At 53.2% G+C, this 10,052-nt stretch overlaps 1 long non-coding RNA gene across 1 annotated transcript; it reads left to right on the top strand.

Annotated features, from left to right (window-relative positions):
* The first annotated feature begins 1,699 nt into the window (after positions 1-1,699).
* LOC106016730 (uncharacterized) lies at positions 1,700-9,214 on the top strand. Its single transcript, XR_001189644.5, has 3 exons — positions 1,700-2,041; positions 6,625-6,778; positions 7,444-9,214. It is a non-coding gene; the product is annotated as an uncharacterized lncRNA (long non-coding RNA).
* The last annotated feature ends 838 nt before the right edge of the window (positions 9,215-10,052 follow it).

Genomic DNA, 10,052 nt, shown 5'->3' with positions numbered 1-10,052 from the left:
GGGGAGCTGCTGGTACTTCCCACTCCCTGAACACCACTGGTTTGTGAAGGGCACAGCCTTTCCAGGGCAAATCCTGCTCCCAGCAGTGCAGAAGTGGCGTGTGCTCGGGCTCTGCTGCTCGCCTGCAGCAGCAGCCCCAGGGAGCTCGGTCCTGAGCTGTGCAGCCAGAGCTTGGGCAGGGGGCAGGGGCTGGGCAGCAGCTTTGGGCCGTAGCACTGGGCCATTCCCTGCTCCTCTTTCCTTTTCAAGTGCAGAATCAGGCCGGTCAGTGCCGTTTATATCAGCTCTTGGCTGCCCAGGCACCAGCCAGGCACAAAATGTGCTCAGCCCAGATCCTCCTCGTCTGCCCAAGTGGCCGCGACCTGGAGGAGCCCAAGTTCTGCTCCTGCCACCCCTTGACCTGCTGGGTGTGCAAACGGGAGCTTTCTAAAGGCTTCTGCAGTAGCTGAGCTAATGCAAAATGCTATTTTTATTCACCCTCCCTCTTGTCCCTCTGCTTTCCTTCCCGTCCTCTGCAGCCTCCCTGCCCCGCTGCGCTCCTGCTTGGAAGAAAACCATGCGAGAAACATCAGCCTCGAAAAGCTCTACCCGAGCAGCGAGTGGTTGAGCGAGCCCAGCTCATTACAACGTGTTCTCACCAATTTCTGCTGCCCTCTTATCAGGCCATCAGCCCCAACAGATCGCCCTGCAGCTGCCGGCGGGCACCGCACCTCGTCGCGGCGGCCGAGGCTCCTGACTCAGGCTGTGGGGGAGAAAGGCATTATTGCAGCCCAGCCCTGACCTTTCTCCCCATGACAGTAACGATGCTCTTTTAAAAATATGTTTTAATTGATCGTGGAGAACGAGCTGGGCTTGGCAGTGGAGGGATGAGGGCAGGAAGGGGAGCAGAGGTGGCACCGGGGTCCCATGGAGAGGGCACGGGGGGCCAAATCCTGCGGACAGGGCAGGGCAGGGGCAGTGATGGGGCTCCCTGTGGGTCCCCTCAGGGATTTCTTCTCTCTCTCAGTGCCTGAATAAGGGCTGTATCCACGTGTGAGCAGAGCAGGGCTCATGTGCACGAAGGCTCTCCTTCCTCCACCTCCTCCTCCTCCTCCCTGTGCCCGCAGCTCCCTCTCCATGCCCTGCCTGCACCGTGCCTCTCCGTGGAGCCGTTTCGCCCTGCTCGGGAAGGAATGCTCGCCCTTTCCCCAGAAGTGTTTTGCTCAGAGCCACCGAAGCATTTTGATGAAAAACGAGCTGGATCCAAACCTCCAGCTCGACCTTCTCGGCGAGGCTTTGTGAGTCCTCGGAGCCTGCGAGAGAGACGTGCGGGGGTTTGCAGGGAGGCTGTGCCGTGCCACTGCAGCATTTCAAGTGCTTCTGCTCGCGGAGCGGGGAGATGCCTCTGCTCTTGTCTCTCGCTGGGAAGAAAATGCAACAATGCTCTCTAGAGGCAGAAGGAGTCAAGAAGTGGCTCGCTCTCCCCGGCTCCGTGCTTCACCGTGACCTCGCTGCTCTTTGCGGCTGTTTATTTCCCACATCAACGGCAATCTCTGGGCGTTTTTGGCCTCTCGTGTTGTAGCGTGGGTTGTTTGCTTCCCCCAGCCCAGGACAAGCTGATGCAAAAATGATTGCAGGTGCTTGGAGGAGGGGTGGGAGCAGCCCAGGTCAGGGTGCAGCTCCGGGACCAGGTGGCCAAGCGGGGCGATGGGGACGGGGACAGGGCAGGATGGGGCTGCAGCATGGTCCAGCATCACCACGGGGCAGGGACATCCCCCAGGACTTGTTATGGGGTCGTGGAAGGTCCTCTAAGGGCTGATTGACCCTGGGTGCAGCTGTGGAGAAGGTGGAGCTGCAGGAGCCCAATCACGCAGCAACCGCCCCCTAATAAAACCCAGAGGGGGAAGAGGAGCTGGTTTTGGAGGGTGAGGGTCTCTTGGGGGCAGAGCTTTGGCACTGGCTCATCTTTGATTTTTATCTATTTATTTATTATTTTTTGGTGAGGAAGAGGCTGGAGCTCTGAAGATAAAAGTGCTTCCCTGGGATGCTGAGCAGAACAAAGGTCAGGGAATTACTGCAGGAGCTCCTGGGGTGATTTAGTAACCTGATGGGGTGGACCATGGGGTCATGGTCAGTGGGGTCATTTGTTTCTGTTTGCCATGGATTCTGGCCTCTTGGGTGTATAGGGTTGATGCTCTGCTGCCTTTATAAAGTTCCTATTACCCCATCTAGGCTCTGCCAGGGCCATCAGCAAGAAGGTCCAGATCCCACAGCTCGTACACAGAGCTGGGGAGAAACATGATGTCTGCACTGCTTCTGTCCATTAAAAAAAAAAAAAAATCAAAATAAAATAACTCATTTTACTGTCCTGGCCAGTTTCCAGCTCACTTAATTACTTTCTGCTGATCCGCTCTGCAATCCCATATGTTGTTGTTTATATATTTTATTAGCTCATATTGCATATCTTTCACTAACAATGGCCCTATGAATAGCCCAGCCTGCTGAATTAATTGCGCTGATGAAAGGCTCAGGTTAATGTATAAAATGTACTTGGATCCCCTGAATAGAGGAAACAAAGCAAATCCTATTACTGAGCTGAACTGGGTGAATGCAGTGTCCCCAAGTGACCAGGAAGAGATATGAAGAATTCGTGGGGAATTGCTTGGAAAGCCTGGAGAATACCTAGGCTGAGAGTGACTGTCACACAAGCTGAGTGCTTGTGGCACCTGCTGAAATTTATCTGGGGACTTCTCCAGGTCCTGAGGGTGCCCCAGGCTCCCTGGAGGCTTTGGGTGAGCTTGGAGAGGGGCACGGCCACCGTGGCTCCTGGGGCTGGGTTAAATCTCTGCACCAAACCACAGCCTGGATTTGGGCCCAGGTCATGCAAAAAGCTCTGGCTGAGAAGTGGAAGATTTTAGGGTTGAGCCTTGCACGCTTTTCCATCTTTTCTGCTGTGTGGGTGAGGATAATCCACCACGGGCATCTTGGGGTACATCTGTATGGCACTGGGGGCACCCCAGCCCCAATGCAGGTGGGTTTTGCTGAAGATAAATAATTCTGGTGGCCGTAAGTAGTTACTCTGGGCAGGCTGAAAGCTAGACAAAGCAGGGCAGGTGAGTTTGCAGAACTCTTATTTTCACACAGTTTTTCTCAGCCCATTTAATGCTTGGGGTAAATGCAATCACCAGGGCTGAGGGATCGCTGGGCTATGGGCTGGCTGCGCGCAGCCGCATCTTCTCCTTGCTTGGTGCTTATAGGATTAACAGTATACGATGCCACTAGATACCAGGTGATATATCGGTTTAATTTCCTATTATTCCCATAAATCAGGAGCTCTGCAGTCACAGCCCTGTATTGCAGGAGCGATGCAAACCCCGTGGACATCTCATGGCAGCTCGCCCTCAGTCTGGAGGGGCACTGGGCATGGGAAGGGGGGGGGGGGGGGGCTTGTCCACTGTGCTGGGATGATTTGGGGGGTGCAGGATGCCAATATTTCTTATTTGGGGTGACAAGGAGCTGGAGCCTAATTGGATTTCCTCCTGCAAGCCCAGATGCAGCTGATGGCAATTTTGAATAGTGCTGGGTCGGGGCTCTGTCAGCAAAAACACGTGTACGCTGTCACCGCAGGCACCTGGACTTGTCTTGTGCTTTTTTTTAATGCCTGTTAACTTTTCTTTTAAAAACCAGGTTCCATATTTCGTGTCTCCTGTTATCCAGGAGACCCGATACGTCTGGTCCTGTCCCTCTGCGTGCGGGCACCGAGGCGAGGAGGGGATGCGCAGGGCTTCGGGTGCAGGCTGCGGATCTGCACGGAAGGGCAGCTGGTGTTAAATTGGGCTAGATGAAAGCGTTTCTGTTCAGAAAGCCCTGATCTGGTTTAATTTCACGGGGTTTGTGCTCTGCTGAGCTCGGCTGATGTGACACGGGTGAGGAAACTCGGTGGCTTTGGAGCGAGGAGGGATCGGAGCCGATCGAATCCGGCCTCCCACGAGCCGTGGCCCCAAGCCTGCTTCTCTTCGAGCTCTTGCATATCTTGGGTCTTAATTTCAAGGCTGAGTGATGCACAATAACCATGGTGCCAATAACTCGTGGTGGCTTCCTCTGCTTCTGGAGTGTCCCAGAATCATTTGGGTTTCTGGGGAGATTTTGGGATGCTCTGGGCATCAGTTGGTGCTGCTGGGCATTGCGAACATCCCGGATTTGTGCCAAGCCCCAGCCACCCCTTGCAGTCTTCAGCCTGCTTTGCTTTTCCCTCTGTTTCTTCCCCACCTCATTAGGGCTGCTGCGTCGCTGTTTAGCTGATGTCTTGTTCTGCCTCCGGGAATCAATAGCACCTGCAGCATTCCTGTGATGTGCTGAGGCTGCTGCAGTGTCTCAGCCTCACGGGGGCCCTTTCCTCTGCCCCTTTTTTCCCCCGAGGGCTGGTGAACGCCGTGAGGATGCTGCGGACCCTCTGGGATGGATGGGAGGTGATGCTCTGGGCTCTCTGCAAGCACGGTGGCAGATGTGAGGAGCAGAGACTTGACCCTGGGGAGTGCACAGAGCCCAGATTTTGGGGAAATCTCATCCCCCGTGGGAGCAGAGCGCTGTCCTTCCTGTAAGCCTGCAGTCTTGCAGATATGGTGCTGATTTCATCTGCAGCAGCTGCTGTCTGCAGGTGTCCTGGGCTCTTCAGGACCCCCCCAGGGGCTTTGTGCCCCCCAGCCCTGTGCCGAATTGAGGTTTTCCAGCCTGGAGCCCATGCTGCAGGTTGGGCAGGGCTTGAGGGACCTGCAGACACATCCCCTCTGCTCTCCCCTTCAGTCACCCATGTGCCTAATCTCGCATTAATTCTCATTTAACCCAAACTCTCCCTGATGTGCACGTGAGCTGGTTGGGCTGCGGAGAGGATTTTGGTGCTCACCTGGTGAGAAAACGGTCTATGCAGAGGGGCTTGGTCCTTGTAGGGTTTTTTTTTTCCACCAGGAGGGGGGTGCCATCCCCTCTCTGCTGCCCGTAGCTTGCTGCGATGCGCTGGCGGCTGCTGGAATCTGATTAGCACAAGTGCTCCTGCCTCTCCTCGGGGATTTGCCATGTTCGTAATGTGATGCAGGAAAAATGGGGAGAAGGGAGCAGGGCTGGCACCCCTAATACCCCAAGGGGAGATATTTCTTGTCTGTCTGTTTGCTGTTGCTCCTGAGCCCGGGGCTCCCAGCTGGGTGAGGATGTGCAGCTCGGAGCAAGCTGCTCTGCCCCTTTGGGGGTCCCTGCAGACCCACTGATCTCCCCCCTCTCTTGTTGCCCCTCTCCACCTTTGCAGCACAACTTGCAAGGGGGAAACGTATCCCCAGGGATGTCTTTTGCTCAATTCCCCAGGTACAGAGCCCATTCACCCCCCCATCTGCATTCCTGTGGGGCTCAGATCCTCTCTCACTGCTGAGCTTTGCCTTGCCTGGTTGCTCACAGGGGTCTTTACAAGGGCTGCAGCGATTTCGGGGCACGTCTCTGCAGCAAAACGTGAAGCAAGCCCCGACCCCCTCCCTCCCAGGCTCATAACGTGCGTCATCGGCTGTGTCTCTGCAAAATGCCTGCAAACGGGGATGGGGAATGCAAGGCAGATCTCCCCTCTGTCGTAAGCAGCGCTCGCTCTGCATGCAGAGAGCAGATGTCTAGACGAGGGGAAACGCAGCGGAGGTGATGCTGAGAAGACTCCTTGAGCAAAGTGCTGCTGCCTGCCCTTGTGCTCCACGGGGATTAGGCTAAAGGAGATTTTTTATTATTTTTTTTTATTTCTTATCTTGCTGTTTTTATTCTTGTGTGTGTGAGAGAGAGGTTCTGCTCCAGGATTTACTGTACCCGTAGTCCCTCTGACTGTTTCCACAGGGCTTATTTAATATCTGCGCATCCTCTGGCAGTTCTTCTTTGGCCTGCCTTGTGCAGCTGTTCCTCTCCACGCTGCAATTTGATATTAAATTTTACCGTGAGCCCTCGAGTGCTTTTGTGGAACGATCCCACCGTATGATCTGTTCGCGATGATAATCATAACCCTGTGCTAATTACTGGCATCGGAGAGAGCTGTGCTAGGCTCTAAAGCAATTCTCCTTCTCTTTATTCCTCTCTCTCCCCCAGTTCCTCCTCCCTCCTGCGCAGCATCCCTGATCTGTTTTCTGATCATGAACGCCACCGAAGATTTGCTCCTTATTAGAATATCCTGAGTAAATTGTTTGGGAACGCGATCCTGTGTGCTGCGTCCCATCATGAGCGATGATTAAAACCTGTGGGGGTCCCTCGCTGGGACTGAGTGCCCTGCTGCAGATTTTGGGAGGGCGTTTTCCGTAAGCGATGCTCCACAGAAGGAGGCGATTTAATTCTGCTGAAGACATGTTTGTTTTCTGTGAGTCTCCCAGAATGGTTCATGAGACCGGTTATCCCAAAAAACTGGGGTTGTTACAGCACCAATGCATCGCCTCGCCTCGAGAGCTCCCCATGTGCAACCCTAAAAACATCCGACAATCCAGGATGATTTGCTCCAAAACCGTCATATTGTAAGCAAATGGAAGAGGCTGGAGGATGGAGCCTAGGAAAATGGTGTAGTGTCTTGCTGACACGTTCCTCTGCTTCCATCTGGTTAAAAGACTTTTATTTTATTTTTTTTTCCCATCTCAGCTCTGAAGATATTTGTCCACCAAGTGGCTGGGATCCCATACCGAGGTCAGTTGAATATCCCCTTTTCCTGGAAGAGGCAAGAGATATCTAACATTTACTCCGTTCATCCTCAAATTCTCTTCTCCCTGTTTCTGTGTGCCGATATCTATGAGCTGTAAGTTAATCGGGATGTTAATTTTAACCTTTTCTTGAAGGCTGATCCTCCACCCTTGCCGAACTGCCAGGAACGCTGGCACCCCACGGGCGCTCCCTCTGACAGGTTTTTCTCCCTTTCACATTTCCCCGTGTCGTGCAAATCCTCGCCGTTCTGCAGCGCCGCTTCCTAAAGGTGCAAATGGAAACCCTGGTGCTCGTTTTGCTTCTGCACGCTGGAATTAACAATTTCTGTTCCGTTATCCCAAAGGGGGATAAAGCACGTGGGCAGCTGCTATCTGCTGGCGGAGCATCTCTCCTGCAGCATCGTGTCTGTGCGGCAGAGAAGGATGGGTGACTTTTTGGGTAATGGTTTGTACGTGGGAAGGATGCAGGTGGTGATTTACCCCCGTGCGCTCTCGTCTTGCTACCCACTGGTGCCAATTTCTGGCTGAAAGGGCAGGAGGGATGGGTGGTTGCACCTCCCAGGGCTTCGTTAGGATTTTGGGAGGTCAATGGGATGAGTGGTAAAAGGAAGCAGAGCCTCGCCAGGAGCCGAGGCAGCGCCTGTGCTGCTTTCCAGGCACAGCTGCTGTGACTCATGGGATTAGATCACAGATTTGCCTAAGTGACAGCTTTTGTAGTCCTTATTTCTTCTCATTTAAATGATTCATTTGTTTCCCACAGGGTTTTTGGGGAGGCTGCTGATTCTCAGAGGTTGTGATGTCCTTCCCCTAAAGCTCTTGAGCAGCGGGGTCGGACCCGTGGTGAGCCCAGGGCTGCCCTGGCAAGGTGACCTGCAGAGCACAAAGTCCTCCTGGGGCCCCCTGATATGGGAACAGGACCCCAAAAGGATGCACACAGGGGCTGGCTTTGCTTGAAGAAACATCTGAGCAAGAGCTGTGTCTGCCTTGTATCCCCTAGAATATTTTTCCCCCCCGTGTGGGCTGTTTATAACTAGAAGACGGAGGAGATGTCCTCCTGCTGGAGCCACAGGTGGCTTCTCCTCCACGTGGAGCGCTGCTGCCACGGAGGAGATCTGCAGCACGGCAACGCTGCGGTCCGAAATCGAACCAGGAGTTCAATTGTTTGCACAGCCGAATGCAGAAAATGATGGGAAATGGCACGGAGCCCATTAGTTTGGAGAGAGACTTTGCTTTCTCAGCACCCGCTTCCATCCTCGGACACATGAGGCTGAGCTTCAAAGGCAGCGAGGCTGAGAAAATCAGGTTGCCTACCACGGAAAGGAGAAGTGTCTCTAGGCTGGCGATGCCTGCCCTCTCTTTTTGCTGCAGGAAGGCTGGGTTTGCCCAGGGGCTGCAGGGTGCAAACACCCCTCGTGTCTCCGGCCATCCGCACGTGGTGCTGAGCAGGCGACCCCTGCCCCCGTGCAGCTTCAACCTGGCTGCTCCTCGTTGCCACTTAAACGACTAAAACCCATCTGTCTGCCAATTTTCCTGGTGGAAACTGTTCAAGAACGATGCTAAAAGAAAAATGCTTTCAAACAGGAATGGGTGCTTTCCATTTTTATTTTTTTTCTTTTCCTTCAGCTATTGCTGTCTTATTAAGTACCGGTTACTAATTAGCCCTCGTGTCTCATTAAAATCATAGTGGTTTCTTTACCTACTGAAAATTGTAAATAGCCTTTATTCTGGTCTTTAATGCATGTTGATTGAAGTATTTATTGAATGCCACTTATGCAGCTCTGTGGCTGCATTCATTTGCTTCTTAAGACATTTACTAAACCATTGCTTAGAATTACTCCAACCCATCTGGCCTATTAAGTGTTTGTGCAGAGTGTACCCGATTTTTCCCATCCACTTCCTCAATTAATATTAAATATTCAAGGGAATTGAATTTTTTTTTCCTTCCTGCCATCCATCACGGCGTGTCAGGGTAGAACATCACCCAGCGGTGGAGCCCAGGGGCTGGACGTGGGACCTGGAGGTGGAAGCAAGTAACGGGTAACTTCAAGGATATCAAAATCAAATTATTCCACCCAATTTTGACACAGGGAAAAGGAGCCCTGGAAGCAGGGATTTAAAAGCCACCCCGCATCCCTGGGGAGGCGTGAGCACGCAGCGGATTAGAAATGAGCTCTGCTGGTAGCTCTGGGGAGAAGCACTTGTGCTAAACCTGTTGGCATTCGGCATGACAGCTACGTGATTTCACTCCTGTAGTCAGCCTCGCAAACAAAACCGAGAACAGAACATGTCACTCGCCTGGTGATTATCCAAAGCGGGATAAACTCCATGCCAGCAGCGGGATCAGGGCTAGGAGTGAATGTGAGTGGCAAGGAAATATTCACGGGGGGTCGAGGGCAGAAAGCAGCAGCTGGCTCTGAATGAGATCTGAAAAAAAAAAAAAAAAGAGGGGGATCTGGCTTTAAAGCTGTTCCTGGCAGGTAGGGAAGGGCACCTCCTGGCCCGAACCAGCCATGAATCTGTCTGCTGGGGACAGAAATAAGATAGCTTATTTCTGGATTTACAACAGCTCCTGCCTCAGAACCTTGTCCTCGGTTTTTCGAGCAGCCTTTATTGCGGCGGCGTGGCTGGCTTGCAGAGCTGATAAGAAAGCCTCGCTGTATATATTACCCTTTCCACAAGAAGAAAAGAAGCTTTGTGCTCCTGGAGCTAGAAGGCACATCGTCATCTTTCCCTGTGCTGGGACCTGCGGTGCCACACGTGCAGACTTGCAGTGGCTGTGCCACAGGGGATGGGGCTGCTGCCGGGAGCTCTGGGGGATGCTGAAGGTGCAGAGGCTGTCCCACAAGGGGGGATTCTCCCTTAAAATGCCCTAAATTCCTCCTAACTGAGAGTTCGAAGGTGCTGCAGGTGGGCTGAGTTGGCGGAGCAGCACCGGGTGATGGTGCTGGGCTGCCAAATCCAGGTTTTGGTTGTGAAATGCCCCCCAGCAACCAGATGGTGGTAAAAAATCATCTCTGTGCTCTGGGATGCTGCTGGTGCACTGCCAGTGGGCAGGATCGCCCCGTTGTCTTTAATCCTAAACTCCAGAGCTCCTAAGCAACCAGTTTGGATTTTTTTTATTTTTTTTATTTTTTCATGGCTTGCCCTAATAAAGCCCAGAGAAGCGTTTTCTTGGCTCCTTTAGGATATTTACAGCCTGATGGAGGCAGAGAGCAAAAAGATGTGCCTGCGGGCCCCAGCGAGTGCCACCCTTTGCTGCCTGCTGTAGGTGAGCACCCCCTTGATGTGCCTGCAGCCTCTCCTTGGGCTGAAGGTGGGACATGGAGAAGGTCCTCCTGCTTCTGCGTGGCTCTGCAAACAACTCCTGGC

This window comes from Anas platyrhynchos, chromosome 21 (genome assembly GCF_047663525.1).
Source record: "Anas platyrhynchos isolate ZD024472 breed Pekin duck chromosome 21, IASCAAS_PekinDuck_T2T, whole genome shotgun sequence".
NCBI classification, from domain to species: Eukaryota; Metazoa; Chordata; class Aves; order Anseriformes; family Anatidae; genus Anas; species Anas platyrhynchos.
This window is presented reverse-complemented; position numbering and strand designations above follow the sequence as displayed.